The following is an 18206-nucleotide window of genomic DNA, read 5'->3' on the forward strand; positions in this document are numbered from 1 at the left end:
ATGGCACTGAGTGCTTTCCCTTCGTGGTCCTGATTCTGTGTTTCTTTGATTACTTTCATGCCCCCACTGAAGTGTCAGTTCCCTGAGGCACTGAGGCTACTTTATTGACTACTGAATCTATGTCCTTAAAACAGCAATTAGTACATAGAGGCCTTCAATCAGTACTTTTCAATGAAATTAATAAAATCACAAGTGATAGTTGAAGGACTGAATTATATGCTTACAGGATAAAAAAATAATAACAGTTCTCATCTCAATAGAAAAAGGAGACCTCATTTCGGGCCACAGGGCTGTGCCACCTAGACTTTGTGATTAGTGTCCTTCTTGCCTGTCTCAGGACCTTCCTCGTCTATGAAAGACACAAAGATCTTCTGAGGGTGGAGTCCTCCCAAATCACCCCAAATGCTCACCAACACCCTTGGGGGCAGGTAGCTGGGCAGGTGTCTTTACCATAATTACACTTTTTGACGATCAGGCTCCACAAGCTCAGCTTTAAAGCATCCCTGCTGTAGTCAGAAAATCTGCCTGAGAACTGACCTTCAGGGCTGCCTCTCTGTGTGACCTTGGATGCTGCTTCCTACAGTGGCTTTCCATTGCCCCGTTTGTAAAATAAGGATCTTGGGGTATGCAACATCAAAGTCACTGGTTTTCAGGTGTCCGAAAACCCAACTTAAACTGCCTTAAGGGAGGGGTGGAAGGGGGATATGTATTGCTCATGAAACTGAAAAGCCATTGATTCGGGGCTGACTCAATCCAGGATATTGAGCAAGTTCATCTAAGCCTGGTTTCTCTTCTCCATCCTTCAGCTCTGCTTCCCTCTGTGTTTCTCCCCTCACTGGAAGGTTCCTTATAGATGGGGGTCTCCAGCAGCTCCAGGCTTTCATCCCCTCAGCAGGAAAATAGAGGGGCTTTCTCTCAAGAGTACTGGACAAAAGTCCCAGGACTGCCCCCACTAGTGCCTTTGGGCCACATGCTCATCTGTGTCACTTCCCAGGGGAAATTCTGGGCTCCACCTGAACCACATGGATTGATACAATCAGAGGCTCAGTCCCTGGAAGGTGATCAGGGGAACACCCTCAGAACGTGGGGGAACAGTTGCTAGACAAGCAAACACAAAAATGGCACTGCAGAGTGAGTGATCTTGAAGGACTTTTGCAGCTTTGAATACCCTGATGTGACTGATTTGATGGCAGGGAAGTGAAAGGGAGAACAAAGCCACAGGCATGCTTTAGAGTTAGCCCAACTCCAAACCCTTTCAAAAACCCTACATGCCAAATAAGAGCCTCACCGCCTCTGAAGGGAGAGGAGGGTGATATGAGCAGCCCTAGAAAGCAAGCAGTGACGCTGACCCTCTAGAAGCTGAGGGGCATAAAATGAATGGTGTTTTGATAACGCTGCTAAAATGGAACATTTCTATTTCCCAAAAAGATGGACACTGTCAGTGAGATTCATAAAAAAAATTTTTTTTTTAAATCTTATTAAACTTTCCCTTTCACTGCTTCTTTGTATCTCTGGTTGAAATGGAGCAGGATGCACGTTGCCATGGTGATGGCTGAATTTTAAATAACAGGGCTCAGGAGCCCGGGCTGCTGGCTGTACCCGCCCCAGGCAGGAAACGTTGGGGGAAGGAGAGAGTCAAAGTGAGCAAAGGAAGAAAGCTGCTGGGCTCATCCCAGGATGTTAACTTCTTCAACTTGTTCTCCTTTGCACTAGGAATAAGGCCCCAAAAATCACAGACTCTGGCTTCTTCATAGAATGAGAGAATGTGGAGCCCAAATGCATAAGGACAGAACCCCGAAAATCACTTTGTCCAGTCCCTCCCTGATTCACTCTTGTGACAAACGGATTTCTCTACACTTACACCCCTTCCCGGGAGCAATGGGCCCAACCCACCCACGTTTTCGAAGGGCCACTGGAAACTTGACCCTAAGAGAAACGTTTGAAAACCTAGAGACCTTGAAAGTGAGAACCTTATAGGGTTTTTAAGTGAAAGAGGAATTTGAGGGTAAAAGTCCAGTAGCTGTCAATTCAAAGAGCCCTGGCCACAAATTCCAGTTCTGCTCTTCTCTCTAGAACCATCTAAGAATGAAATGAAGAAATTCAGGAAATGTGAGTTCCCTGTGACTGGACATACTCAGACCAGCATAGGCCAGGGAGGAGCTGACTGGCAGGAATGGTTTGTTTGTTTGTTTGTTTGTTTGTTTGTTTTTTAATGTTTATTTATTTTTGAGAGAGAGAGAAAGCACAAACAGCGCAGAGGCATAGAGAGAAGGAGAACAGAGGATCTGAAGCAGGCTCTGTGCTGTTAGTGCAGAGCCCGATGCAGGGCTCAAACTCACAGACTGTGAGATTATGACCTCAGTCCAAGTCTGACACTTAACCAACTGAGCCACCTGGTGCCCAGGAATGTTTTTACATAGTGGCAGGCATCAGAGAGGCCAGGCCTTGCTGAGGGAAGCTCAGAGAAGCGGCACAGCAAGGCCTTCCCCCAGAATCCTTCTAAAGTCCAGGCCAAGGAAAGAGGAAACCATACAGTACAGCTGGAGAGAACCAGCAACCAGGAAGCAGGAACTCTGCTCTGCCGCCTAAACACCATGGGAACTGGCCCTGACAGGGATGGTCTCGTTTCAGTGGCCTCTCTCTGCTTGCCCCCACAGACCCCAGGAAGAACTTGCATTCTCAGCTGGCCCATCGCTCGTCTCCCAAACAAAATGGCTATTCCATATATGTTACAGTCAAGGCCATTCTGTATATGTCAGAGAATGGCTTCTAGAAGTTAAATGGTGGTAGTAGTAATAATAATAATAATAATAATAATAATAATAAACACAAAGAAATGTTTCTCGAAGCTGGGAAAGGGCAAGATTATTGAAGCTGAATGAGTCTGTCATTTCCCACAGAAGCTGAGTGAGCAGAGGCACCAGGAGAAAGGGGTAGAGCCAAGCAGATGGGGCCCTTGGGCCTGAGACCTACACCTCCGTGACCTGCATCCCCACACCCGTCCTGTGCCCCAGGCCTGATAATACAGCAGCTTGGGGCCTAGGATTCCCCCATCAGCGTTCCCCAGGCAGATTGGAATGAGGAGGGGAATGGCAGCACCTTAAGAAAGAGAATAAAAGTCAGACTCAGAGCGAAGGGAAGTGGCCCTGCATTCATACCAGCAGCTCATACTCCTGTGCCTTCCTGAACAACATCAAGAACTCAAAGGCCCGCACCCCCAAGGTGGCAGACGCAGCCATCCAACACTGGCCTTGGTCCATCACTGGTGGCCCATGACCTACTGGCCTCTCTTTTCAAGGGCAAGCTTAGGTCCCAAACCACCACTTCTGCCCTCATAAAGTCAGCCCTGCCTGTCCTGCATGTGCACACACACACACACACACACACACGCCTGGAACAGGGGCAGAGCAGCATGCAGTCTTAGAAATAGCACCCAGTAATCTATACACGCTAGGCTTGTACAGGCATGAAAGCTCCTGAAGGAAGCCTGGAATCCATCAGCAGAAAGGCATCAGGAGACCTGAGGTTAGAGCCATGGGAAGGAAGGGGATGTATTTTCCACTACACACCTTTTTGAAAACATTTTCTCACATGCATATATGCCTTTTCAAAAAATAAATTCTGTTCCTCTTTCTATAAAGAGGCCACTCAAGGTCAGGAAAACCAAGTCTCAGTTCTATTCTGCCACTAATACTGAAGCAGTGTGCTGCCAGCCTGGGTCTTAACCACTGTTTGCCTCAGCTCCTGGGGCTGCAAAATGGGGTTGGAGAACCCTACTCTACTCCTGTCACAGACACTTCAGGAGTTCGATGAGACACAACAATAATAGCAATGATAATAGCTAAATATATTGATTGCTTATCATAGCACAGTGCTATTATCTCAATCATAAAACAAGCCTATAACATTTACTATAAATCTCATTTTAAAAGACAAGAAAAGCAAGGCACAGAGAAATAACTTGCTCAAAGGCATGCAATTACATATCCTGCTTTCAGAACCAACACTGTTGATTAATATTCATTATTCTAGATGCAGCTTCTTGTCCCAAGAGGTTTGGGTGAGTGAGCAGATAAGCTCCACATGTTTTCCCCAATATCGGAGTCTCTGCCTTTGCTGAAGACAGTTTAATGAGTCACTAGAATATAGAGATAGGGATATAAGCCAAGTGGGATCCTGGTTCTGGATGTTAGGATCTATTTCATGGCAGAGACCAAGATGGCAGATGTGTCTCTAATGGCAAGGAGCCCCACATGAGGCTCCTATACACACAAGTAACTTGTTACGGCCCCCACCCCCTGTCACCATGGCAATGAGGGACATAGGATGCCAGGGCTCAATGGCTGTTCCTGATTTACAGAGCCTTCCTAATTCACACTTCCCCTTTCAATGTCCTCTTCTCTTTCCCGTGGACTTCACAACCCACTGCAATATCTACCAACTGACAGTCATACAGCCCCTCCTTGAACACCAGGAGGGACAAGAAGCACACCGTTCACCGGGCCCAAACCATTCTCAACCCACGCTGACCTGCTTGCAAAGTCTCCTTTCTGTTGCCCTAAAATCTGTCTCCTCATGTTGTCTAGCTCTCTGCCTCTTCTTCCACTGTCTCTGCTGCTGCCACACATTCCTTATCGCCTCTCCCCTTGTAGATTGTCCCTGCCTCAAAGCTTCTGCTTCCTCGTTCTTGCTTCTGTTTTCTTACGTTCTGTATGCCCCCTCTTGGCCTTTATAATGGCATCTCTCCGTGGACATTTCAGTTGCTGGGTCTGCCACCAGCTGCCTGATTTGCTCTTTTCTTTCCCCCCAGTTCAAATTCCCAAAAGAGACAATCAGATTGAATGAAGTTGTCCCAGTTTGGATAAAGCTCTTCAAACAGTCTATAGATTGCCAGCCCTTGGGTCCACATCCAATCTGTTGTGGTTGGTAAAAGGTTGGACCATATGATGGAAGTATGGGCTGCCCCCGAGAAGATCCTAGGAATGGCCTGTAGGCTATTGGCTACCAATAAGTTTCATCTTACATACCAACTGCATTCAAAAAAAATTGGCTGATTTACAGACTGTGTTGAGAAGGACTCAGGAGTTACATCTGAAGTCGATGAAATATGATTAATGAGTTTTATTTGCTATGAGCGCACAAAAAAAAAGCCTCAGCCTACATGCCAGTTATTCACCATTTTAGTGTTAGGCCATCTGATCTGATGAGGACAAAGTAAGTGGAGGCATCACCTTCCTCATTTTGAATTTCCTGCTTCTCTTTATAAGGGTAAAATTACAGTTGCTAGTTTATATGGCTGGATTACACCATAACTTCACATTGAAATTCAGCCACATAAAACCCCTAAGCCTTTTCATACCTGCTATTAAAACACATACCATACTATACCAAAAAAAATAAAGAAAGAGGGGTGCCAGAGTGGCTCAGTTGGTTAAGCATTGGACTTCGGCTTAGGTCATGATCTCACCATTTGTGAGTTTGAGCCTCGCATTGAGCTCTGTGCTGACAGCTCAGAGACTGGAGCCTGCTTCAGATTCTGTCTCCATCTCTCTCTACCCTTTGCTGGCTCACACTCTGTCTCTCTCTCTCTCTCTCAAAAATAAACAAACGTGAAGAAAAAAAATCTTAAAAGAAAGAAACTAAACAGTTAAATTTTACATTTTTCCCTAATAAAACTCACCTTGTTTAATTTAGCCTGTCACTCCAGCCTACTGAGATCTTACTACGCATGATATCCTTTTTCCAGCCTGTTTGAAAAATTGTTCATACTGTGTCTGCAAGCCTCTACCCAAGAAATAGAGGTTAAATGTTTACACTATCTTCCTCACATGACTGACACAATGGAAAGTTTCGTTTATTTGTTTCCATGGACCTACTTTTCACCGTTTGGGGGCCAACCACTCAATAATTTCAGAAAATTATTTTAGACCCCCAAGTACCTATGGGTATTTGTCCGTTGTGTCCACAGTGAAGATAACCAGAAACACTTCAACTATTTCATGGAGGAGGCTCCTTTATTAGAACAATAGCTACTGTTCATTGAACAACCATTCCGGGTGATAGATGCTTTCACACATTATTTCTAACCCTTACAACAATTTCAAGAGGTAGGTTTTATTACTTTTTTTTTTTTTTTTTTTTTTTTAGGGATTAGACAACTGAGGCATAAAGCATTTAATCACTTTCTGAGATCACACAGCTGCTGTGCCATAGGGCTGAATCCCAACCCCAGTCCACCTGGCCCAAACCCTGCGTCCCTTCCACTGCTCCACATGGCTTCTCCTTCTCCCTTGGTGTGCCTCTCTGAGTGACAGAAAAACTTGCTGTCAATGACTGAAGGCAGAGATTGGGGGTTCAGGAATATAGTTACCCATGGGTCATGTTTTATAAAAGCCCACCTGTATTAGGTCCTTCAAGGTATGAATATTACACAGTTATTACAAAGAACGAGGTAGGGAGGCCTGGGTGGCTTAGTGAAGTGTCTGACTTCAGCTCAGGTCATAATCTTGTGGTTCACAAGTTCAAGCCCTGTGTCGGGCTCTGTGCTGGCTCTGAGCTGTCAGCAAAGAGCCTGGAGCCTGCATCAGATTCTGTGTCTCCCTCTCTCTCTCTGCTCTTCCCCTGCTCATGCTGTGTCTCTCTGTCTCTTTCTCAAAAATAAATTAAAACATCAAAAATGTTTTTTAAAAGAACCAGGTAGATCTACATGTATTCATACAAAACATATCCAAGATATTAAGTATGTCTATTCTGATCCTGTTTTTTTTAACATTACATTCACATGTGCAGGTGAGAAGTGAAGAATTATAGGAGACTTCCAGTTTCTACTCATAATATTTCCATTTTGATTGAATTTTTACATTTGTGTATTACTTTTGGAGTCAAAAAAAGAATTTAGGAAGACAATGTGTGAAAATCAGCAGTTTCTTTTGCCCGTCAAGTCCTGAAGATCATGCATCTATCTGTGGGATACACAAAGATCTGAGCCTCCTGGACCTGTGGCAACAATACAAGAAACGCACTGTCTCACACATGAAACTATGAGGTAGGAGAGCACCTGGGTTGGTTACCTCAGTGGTTGACTGAATTGTGATGCCCTAAAGCATCTTTGCACCCTGAATCTCCAGCATACCACCTGGCTCCCTTTAATCATTAACTGGCTGCCACAGCAGTAGGCGTCCCAAACAATTATGGTAATATCCAGTGACAGAAGAGACAACTACTTATTAGAAGCAAGAAGAACCTATCCTAGAAATATCCACAGCAGACTTCTCACATCCTGCTAGTCAGAATTTCATCCCCTGCCCCCTGCTAATCCAACCACTCACAAATGGGATGAGGTCATCAAGCTTGAAACCGGACAAATGATTTGCTCCCTGGGACTAGAGAGGCCAGCCCTCTTTGAGGCATGTCACTTGCCTACTCTCTGAACCATACTGGGGTTCTGTTAACAGGGAAAAAGGGGGGAAAGTCTGTTACAACTATTCCCTAAATCTGTAATGATACCATGCTCCTCTTATGAGTGTTCTCACCCAGCATTTCCTCATCCTTCCCGACCCACCCCTACCACATGCATTCTCAGAAGCACATTGCTTCGGAGCCAGGTATGCTGGCTTTATAAACTATTTGAATATCAAAGTGTCTCCTAAAGCGCTCCTGATTTTGTTACCATTACTTATGCTGAAAGGACTATTGACAAAGCCTCTACTGAAGATCCAAAGCCATGGTCCAGTTAGTTTCAGAAACTGAGAATTCTAAAAGCAGGCAAGCAAGTGACTTTTTGGGGTTGTAATATATGGCTCAGTTTAACATGATATGCAGTTTTTGATAAGAAGAATTAAGCTGAATAGATTTTAGGGGAGAAATTTAAAAACAAACAGACCTGTCTTAGATGTTTTATGGTACAGCTTTCTACAGGTAGGGTTCAATGAGCTCTGAACCTGAAGAGCTCTTTTCCTCTGAAAAACTAGAAGGTACCACCCTATATGGTTCAGCCTTTTGTCCATTTGGGGAGTCACCAAGACAAAAGTCTCGAGCCCCACGTCATAAACTTGAGGAATCTCTGATATGGGATTGACTTTTCTGGTACAGGAGGTTGCTGAGCGTGGCTGCCAGGGAGAGAGAGTGAGGAAGAGGAGCTGTTTCCCCAGCCCCATCAGAGCTGGACCTTGAATTCAGTTATCTTAACATCTTCCCCTACCCCCATCATCACTATCTGTCCCCTAAAATGCCCTTGGCTTTGGCTTGCTCCTTGTGCTAGATGCCTTCCTTTGCTCCTCCCCATCCACTCTCCTCTATTCCCCATCCTACTTTGTGCCCTCAGAGGCTGATCTGCAAGAGTGTATCAATGGGTTCCTTGCCCTCTGACTTCCAGCTGGATCTGGGACTGGCAGGAGATCAACAGGAAGAAGCAGAGAGCACTTGGTGAGTTGGGGTGTTTATTCTCCAAGTTTCCTCCCTTTGGGATCCCCAAGCTCTGGCTTCATCAGGAGTTCTCAGTGAATAGTCCTATTTCCCCAATCCCAGTAACCCACCCCCTCATCTGCCATAGCAGGGGTAATGGAGGCCCACTATTACTAATCTGGGGCTCCTTGCTATGCCTTGTGGTTTCTCTACACCCTGCCCACGCCTTTGTAAATAGCTTTTTTATGAAATTCTGCTTGAGTTATCCTAATTTGAGGGTGCCATCTGTTTCCTGCTAACACACCTCTCTAATTTGATCTTATATGGGCTGAATGTTTTGCTTGGTGATATTTCTATGTTCCTGCCTCCTGAATCACTGTTCTGCACAGGGGCAAACACCTCAGCCCCTGAGGTCTCATAGAAGTGGGTTCAAACCCCCAATCCACCTTCTATAGCTAGAAAACCTCAGACCAGTCCCTTTACCTCTCTGAGCCTCAGTTTCTTCATCTGCAATATGGTAGTAGTAATAATAATAGTGGTATGCTCTCCATGGGGACCCTATGAGAATCAAAGGACAATAGGGAGTGGTGGAGAGTGGGACAAAGTACAGAGCTCACACCACATCCTCATGGGAGCTGCCAGTTCCCTAGATCCTAGTGATGGTTGTCATGAAGAAAAGCCAACCCAGAGTTGCCAGTTCTTCTGATACTTCAAGAAGCCAGAAACCTAGATTTCTTTTTCTTTTTAGTTTTTTTTTTTATGTTTATTTATTTTCTTGGGGGAGAGGGGGCAGTGCAGAGAGAGAAGGAGAGAGAATCTCAAGCAGGCTCCACACTCAGCACAGAGCCCAACATGGGCCTCAGTCTCACAACTGCAAGGTAATAACCTGAGCCAAAAATCAGGAGTCGATCACTTAACCGACTGAGCCACCCAGGTGCCCCAGAAACCTAGATTTCTATATCAAATCTCTCCTTTACTATGTATCAGTACCATAAGGACGGTAATGACTATTTTATTCATTACTGTATCCTAGTGACTAGAATAGCACCCAGAGCATAGAAATGATCAAAAAACCTTTGTGGAATAATTTTTCCAATTTTTGAACACTAGCAACTAGTGAGGGTGAAACCAAACCAGGGCCAGACAAGTGCTGCAAGACTGTGAGGGAGTGCGCCCCTCCTTGACTTTTGTACCCTAGGCGTATCATCACCCCAGGCCTGGCCCTGCACACAGCACTCCTGTGAGTTGCTACTTTAGGCTTCTGCTCTAGAACTAACCACAATAGAAAGGTACAAATAAATAATGGACACTTTGGGGGCCCCTAATAATTAGACCAGGCCATATTCTCATCAAGTGGAGTGTAGCCATTATCTGCAGAATACGCAGTGGACACAGAGCTCACCTGCAACCAGACACTTAATCATTGTGCCCAGGGCTGTGAGGACATGCAGCAATTTTTTCAGCACAAACAGCTCACGGATCCTCCTCTCCCTCTACCACAGCCTGAGGATACAGACCCAGTGAGCTGCAGATTTGTTACCCGGTTTAGAAATGCCAAGGAGACAGCTCTCCAGCAAAAGAATGACTCGGTGGACACACTGCAGATAAATAATGTATGAAACCACTTCTTTTTTAACGGCACTTTGCAATGACACTAATATTGATGAAAAACGTTAGCATGTGTTAGATGGTGCTATATCCAGTGAGAGATTGGGTTTGGCAGGCTCTGGGCCACTTCTAGTCTGGGCCAGAAATGTGAGAAACAGCATTCCCTAGATGATGGGTGTGAAATAGGCTCATTGGGTCAAATAAGACAAACACTTGACCTTGGCAAGTAGCTTGTGGTGACTACTGTTGGCTGGCTGACCCAACAGTCATTACCAAATCCCTCTCCTGGTCTTCTACTCCACAGGTTGAAGAAGTTTCCAGCATTGGGGCGCCTGGGTGGCTCAGTCGGTTAGGCGTCCGACTTCAGCTCAGGTCATGATCTCGCTGTTTGTGAGTTCGAGCCCCACGTCTGGCTCTGTGCTGACAGCTCGGAGCCTGGAGCCTGCTTCAGATTCTGTGTTTCCTTCTCTCTCTGCCTCTCCCCTGCTCATGCTCTGTCTCTGTCTCAAAAATAAATAAAACATTTAAAAAAAATTTTTTTAAGTTTCCATCCTCATATATTTGGCAGTGGTCACATAAAACACAGTGAATCATGAGTGGGATTCTGCTGGACAAAGGAAGGAGTTCTGGGAAGAAAATGTGCTTTTCTGATAAAAGGGGCAAAAGTTTACACTCCTAAGGCCATTGCAAATAATGCCTGAATCAATGTAAGCAAAAAGCTAAAAAGAAATAGATACAGATACATGGCATAAATAAATACATGATAGATAGATAAATAGATAGATAGATAGATAGATAGATAGATAGATAGATAGATAGATGATAAATGAATGCATGCAGGAGATTTGGGGTCCAGGAGATACAGGGCCTAAATGTCCAATAATACAGAAATGATCATGTAAAGAAAAGAACATTCATTCCATGAACTACATACATATGCAGCCATTTAAAATGCACAGTAAAGACCATAGAAGGACATGGGGAAATGCTTGTGATAAAATTTTAAATAACAAAAAACAGAACACACAGACACACAAATTACATTTAATGGATGATCCCAATTGTATTTTTAAAAAGAGTGAAAATGAAAAAAAATAACCCGAAATGATAATCTCTGAGCTTATGGATAACTTTTTTCTCCTTTATGATTTTCTATACTTTCCCAGTAAAAAAAAATACATAATAATTTGTATAACACAAATTTTTATATGATTTTAATTTCTTCTTTTATGGTTTTTTTGCCTTTTCAAAATTCTTTGCAGTAAACTCATACTATTTATTTAATAAGAAAAATAATTGTTTTTATTTTTTTTAAGTTTATTTATTTATTTTGAGAGAGAGCATACACACAAGTGGAGGAGGGGCAGAGGGAGAGGGAATCCCAAGCAAGCCCCACGTTGTCAGCACAGAGCCCAATGCAGGGTTCGATCCCACAACCCTGGGATCATGCATGACCTGAGCCAAAATCAAGAGTCAGATGCTTAACCAACTGAGCCACCTGGGTGCCCTAAGAATTTCATTTTTTTTTTTTATTTTAACTTTTTTATTTTTTTTTTAATTTACATCCAAATTAGTTAGCATATAGTGCAACAATGATTTCAGGAATAGATTCCTTAGTGCCCCTTACCCATTTAGCCCATCACCCCTCCCACAACCCCTTCAGTAACCCTCAGTTTGTTCTCCATATTTAGGAGTCTCTTCTGTTTTGTCCCCCTCCCTGTTTTTATATTATTTTTGCTTCCCTTACCTTATGTTAATCTGTTTTGTCTCTTAAAGTCCTCAGATGAGTGAAGTCATATGACTTTTGTCTTTCTCTGACTAATTTCACTTAGCATAATACCCTCCAGTTCCATCCATGTAGTTGCAAATGGCAAGATTTCATTCTTTTTGATTGTCGAGTAATACTCCAGTGTGTGTGTGTGTGTGTGTGTGTGTGTGTGTGTGTGTGTGTATCACATCTTCTTTATCCATTCATCCATCGATGGACATTTGGGCTCTTTCCATACTTTGGCTATTGTTGATAGTGCTGCTATAAACATGGGGGTGCATGTGTCCCTTCGAAACAGCACACCTGTATCCCTTGGATAAATGCCTAGTAGTGCAACTGCTGGGTCATAGGGTAGTTCTATTTTTAGTTTTTTGAGGAACCTCCATACTGTTTTCCAGAGTGGCTGCACCAGCTTGCATTCCCAATTAATTTCATTTTTAAAACAAAGAAAGACATTTGTTGCCCAGAGACAAATGGAATCTGACCAGTCTTAGTAGCATCACAGGACCCAGAACAAAAATACATTATGGTTTCTTAAAAGCTACCAACAATGTAATTTTAACATATTTTAAAGTATGGCTGTGCACCAGAGGGTGAAATTGGTCGTGTATAAGGCTTCACTCCTATTTACCAAAGACATGGGCAGAGGAATAAGTCAGAGTGGCCTCAATGTATACTGTTCTCTTTTTATTTTTTTATTTTTTTTATACTGTTCTCTTTTTAGTCACACTGGAGAAATGGATGCAGGGGATTCTTTTTCTTTCCTTCCTTCTAAGTTTATGTGTACTCCTATGATTTTTTAGACAAACACTATCTTTTTATTATAGAGATTTTGGATTTGAGGGTTGGCTTCACCAGTTATTAGCTGCATGACATAGAGAATAGAAAAGTCACCCAACCTTTTGAAAACACCATTTCCCCATCTCTAAAATTATGGCTATATCGACTTCACTGGGAAATGCCGTGTTGAGCAAAGATGATGTGTGTTATAAACTTTGGCAAAAAGAACACAGGCTCTCATTAGGCAGCCTTGATTAACATCCTGGCTGTGACACTAAATAGTGTGTGAAATTTTAGCCAGGTATATAATCTCCCTGAGCTTCAGTTTTCTCATCTAAAAAGTAGAGGTAATATCTTTCCTTATAGATAAGGCACCTGGAGCATTGTAAACACCTAACATAGGAAAGCTGCAATTATATTGTCTGCACTTTCTCAAGGATAATCAAACTTAGCTCTTCTACTTCAAAGAGCTGCCCCAGGAGATAGGAGCAAGATAGGAGTTCCTTAAAAACAGTTCCCAAAAGTACTTTAGTGCTATGAAGAGCAAAGGGGAACTAGGGAAGATGTCTGGTTCCCTACCCATGCCCCCCCCCCCCCAGAGCATTTTCCCAGACTCTCTAATCAACCAGACACTCAAGCTCTGAGCTATCACTCTGAAATACTATCAAAAAAGAAAGCAAGAGATTCTAGATGCAAAAATATATACCATAAAACCTTGATTTACAAGCATAATTCATTCCGGAAACATGCTTATAATCCAAAGCACTGGTACATCAAAGTGCATTTCAATAACCAATTGGCTCAGTTGTGATCCTGTGACGTTTGCTGTCACATACTACTCGTATTGCAAGACATCGCTAGTTTATTAAGTTAAAATTTATTAGAAATGCTTGCTGGTCTTGCAGAACACTCACAGAACAAGTTACTTGTAACCCAAGGTTGTACTGTATATATGAAAAAGAAATTGTGTAGGTTAATTTTTTGTGTCTACTTGACTGAACCACAGGGTGCCAAGACACTTGGTTAAATATTATTCTGGGTTGTCTGTGAGGATGTTTTTAGATATGACTAAAATTGGAATTGGTCGCCTAAGTAAAGCAGATCGTCCTCCCTAATGTGGGTGGGCCTCATCTAATTAGTTGAAGGCCTCTTTCAACTGACCTCCCTCCCGGGAGTAAGAGGAAATTCCGTCTTGATTTCTTGGACATTAGTTTTTCCCTGTTTTCAGACTCAAACTGAAACTTCAGCTCTTTGTGGGTCTTGAAACTGCAGCCTTCAGACTGGTACTACACCGTGGTTCTTAGGCCTTCAGATTCAGACTCCTAGGTCTCCAGCATGCTGACTCACCCTGCAGATCTTGGGAATTGCCACTCTCCATAATCAACATGAGTCAATTCTCTGTAATAAATCTATCTACTACCTATCTGAATAGATGATAGATAGATAGATAGATAGATAGATAGATAGATAGATAGATAGATAGATTAGATATACATATATACCATATCTCTGGAGAAGCCTAAGCAGGAATCTTCACCTTAACTGACAGAGATTTAACTACAAGAGGACTTGAGGAGCCACTGTGTTCCTGAATTACACGTCTCCACAGCCACACAGCATGATTAGGCAGCAACTATTGAGTAGTGTGTCCAGCTTCCCACTGTGTCTCATCAACATGAGCTGATAAATCATGACCTCCCCCTATTATTTGAGGATGGCAAATCAATACTTCCATTATTATTATTACTCCCAAGGCACCTTTCCAGGAGCATCTGACCTGCTCTCTCCCAAGCACAGAGCAGAAAGGATGATGAATCTGCTTCTGAGACCTCATCAATCACAGCAGGAGGGAAAGGAGAAGATAGGAAGAAGAGACATAAGGTTCAGGGGAAAGAAAGAAAGGAAAGAAAGGAAAGAAAGAAAGAAAGGGAGAGAGAGAGAGAGGGAGGAGGGAGGGAGGGAGGGAGGGAGGAAGGAAGGGAGAGAGAGAGAGAGAGAGAGAGAGAGAGAGAGAGAGAGAAAGAAAGAAAGAAAGAAAGAAAGAAAGAAAGAAAGAAAGAAAGAAAGAAAGAAAGAAAGAAAAGCAAGCAGACATGTGAAAAGTAAAAGCTCAGTGTTTTCCTAGAACTTCCTTGATGGAAGCCCTTATGGGTGATGGTCAAGATGGCAGAACCCTGGGAAAAGATGCCAAGTCTATAGGTCAGGGGAATGACCCAAAAATTTGCCTTAATGAACCACCTCTTCATGTGACTCTGCGCATCTAAAGTTTGTAGCTTAAAAACTTAGAGATCTGCTATTCACTTCTGAAACGATCACTGGTGAGGATCTTGAGGTTTTGCAGTTCTGCAAGCCATCTCTCAGAGATAGGTCTTGCAGAATACCTGTATGCACGTTTGTAAGAATGGGACAGCAACTTTTGTATCAACATGAGCTGCCTTCCAGTTTAGTGCAGTGGGGATGTCCCTTGACTGACACGTATGGTTCTAAAACCCTAGTGTGCATTAGTCAGTCAAAGGGCTTGTTAAAACAGAAAGTGCTAAGCCCCACTCCCAGAGTTTCTTATTCAGTAGGTCTTGGGTGGAGCTTGAGAATTTACATTTCTAAGTTCTCAGGTGATACTAATGTTGCTTGTTCAGGAAACACACTTTGAAAACCACTGGTTTACATAGTAGATGGATTCTTGGAAAGCAGCACATACATTGAGGGTTCTTTGGGGGGGGGGCAGAAAAACATAAGTAACAGAGAAAAAAAATCACCTGCTACTTGAACAAAACACACTATATATATTGGACTATGCTTACCTTATTCACTGAACACATCAGGGAACTCCCTCCACTCTTCTATGACACACCCCTGCAACACAACTTCCAACAAATGCGTAGCACTAACGTTGTCTAGATTCATTGGAATTGTGTGTGAAATTTCCTTCAATAACTTTACTGTTTCAATTAAATATGGTCAGTGTAAGAACTAAACAATAGAGAAAAATACAAAGAAGGGAAAATGCATCTCAATTCCCACCACCCCAAAGATGACCCCTGTTAATAAACTGATGTACATCTTTCAAAGCATATATTCTCAAATATATTTATAATTTTACACAAATTAGAATCATATAATCTATTTTATAACCTGTTTTTTTCTTCTTACATAAGTTATGATAAAGCAAATACAAACTTAAAAATCCTCAGGAAATGTATTACTTAATGGAATCTTTTCTTTCTTTCTTTTTTTTTTTTTTTTTTTTTTTTTTTTTTTTTTTTTTTTTTTTTTTTTTTTGAGAAAGAGAGGGAGAGAGCCTGGGGAAAGAGGGAGAGGGAGAGACAGAGAGAATCTCACGCAGCCTCCACACCCAGCCCAGAGCCCAAGGCAGGGCTCTATCTCACAACCATGAGGTCATGACCTGAGCTGAAATCAAGAGTTGATCACTTAACTAATTGAGCCACCCAGGCGCCCACTTAATGAATCTTAATTCAAATCCTCTTAGGAAATAAAACAGTCTTTTATTTTTTCAATTTTTTAATTTTATTTTAGAGAGAGAGAGAGAGCAGAAGGGCAGAAGGGGGGAGAGAGAGAGGGAGAAAGAGAGAGAGAGAGAGAGAGAGAGAGAGAGAGAGAGAGAGAATATGAATCTTAAGCAGGCTCCATGCTTAGCATGGAGCCCAATGTGGTGCTCAGTCCCATGACCCTGGGATCATGACCTGAGCCAAAATCAAGAGTCAGACGCTCAACCGACTGAGCCACCCAGGCACCCTGAAACAGTCTTGTATATGGCAAACGTGTACTCAGAGATCCACGGTGCTATCATTTTTCAGTGCCTGTGTGCGTGCATGTGTTTGTGTGTATTCCATATTTCATCATCAGGTTTGCTCTAGGAAGACTCACCTGTGGTAAGGATGAGCCTTTTGTAGTAAGTCAGAGTTCAGGGTCTGAGTGTTCACAGCACAGATGGTCTGAAACCCAGAGCATTTGGAGCTTTTGGTGTCAATTCTGGATTTTCTCCAACAGTCTAGGTGTAAAGACGCTGATCTCTGGTCTCAGTTGAGCTTCACCAATGTTCTGGTTCAAGAATGAGTCACTGGCTGAGTAAGGGTCTAGTAAGCAAAGGACGGAAGTGGGCAGGGTGCGATGGGTGGGGGAGGCTCTTGATACTATCGGTACAGCCCCGAGAGGATGCACAGGCTCCACACCCATGCCAGAGCACTTTCACAAGAACCAAGCACCTCTTTACAACCATAGAGTGTGGTTACAATATCCCTTTGCAAACAGTCCCTGTTTTCCAGATGAGGCTTGGTGTGAATGTAAGCTATGCCCTGAGGACAGTGGCCAACCCATGGTAGGCACTCAATAAACCTCAGGGTCACTGAGAAGAAAATGTGAGAATGCACATGCTCTGGGGTCGCCCACTTTGTGCCTGCCTCTCCTCTCTGGGCCAGACCACACTCTGTAGACTATACAGAGATGGACCTTTCAGGACACCAAGAGACATTGATGCATCAAGGAGTTTCCAAGGGATGAGACTTCGTATTCCCATCCAATCTAAAACCTGATGAAAGCCTAAGTATTACTTATACAGCCCAAGCACTCTGCCTAAAGGTGGAAATTTTCATCATCATACCACACGTGAGCCTCAAAATAGACCTAACTGACTTGGTGACAGAGGAAGACAATGAAAGGGCTTGACCCACCACATACAGCTAACCATGCCAGCAAATGGAGGGACCCTTCAAAACCTCTGTATCCCTTTTCCCAGGGAGAAACTAGGGATCCTGGTAAAGTCTAATTACAACCTATTTTGCCTTGCTTATAACACAAAGACAATGTATCCTAATGTATTTATAGAAGGCAAGGAAGTAGATATCCAAATAAAAAGACAGGGGACCGTAAGAGGGATGTACCCATGATTCTCATCTTTAAAAGGGACCAGTTATCTCAGCAATCCATGCTAAAGAACAACCGTCACATTCTATTAATGCTGTCTGATCCCACGAAGAGGGGGAAATATCGTTACATGTCAGTTCTGGGTGTCCCAAGCTTCATTAGTGATTTCCCCCCAGAGTCTCCTATAGCAGCATGTAAAGCACTTAGTACAGTACCTGGACTGCCAGCAGTAATCAATATATGTAAAGTAGTAGCGGCCGCAACTGTAGCAAGAATGACTTGCAGACAGCAGTTAGCTGCTTGGAAAACTGCTCAGCATAGAATTCAAGTTTTCTCACAATCAAATGACTGCTTTTCCCATGAGCACACCCTCCCTATTCCTTCAGAGTCTGAGACCCCATCTGCTCCAGTTTTCCAAATCCTTCGGCCACCCTTGGGTCTGCTCTCTGCAGTATCCCCGAGTCCACGACGACAGAGATATCCCAGCTGAAGAACTGAACTTCACAGGTCTGACACTGACACAACCCATGGAATTCAGTTCTCAAAGCTGAGGATACACAACCAGACTTCCGGGAGTCAGCACAAAGCCCCCCTCCTTGCGGTCCTGGCTCATCCCAGCCCTGCAAGACATGAGAGAGAAAAGGCAGGTGAATCCAGATCAGGTGATGGCACTTACAAGTTCTAAGCATCAGGAGGGCTGTGTGAGGTGGACGTTACCAGCATTAAGCAGCATTAAACAGAAGAGCCGCTCTCGCCTGCCTCGTGT

Source organism: Felis catus, chromosome A1, assembly GCF_018350175.1.
Source record: "Felis catus isolate Fca126 chromosome A1, F.catus_Fca126_mat1.0, whole genome shotgun sequence".
NCBI classification, from domain to species: Eukaryota; Metazoa; Chordata; class Mammalia; order Carnivora; family Felidae; genus Felis; species Felis catus.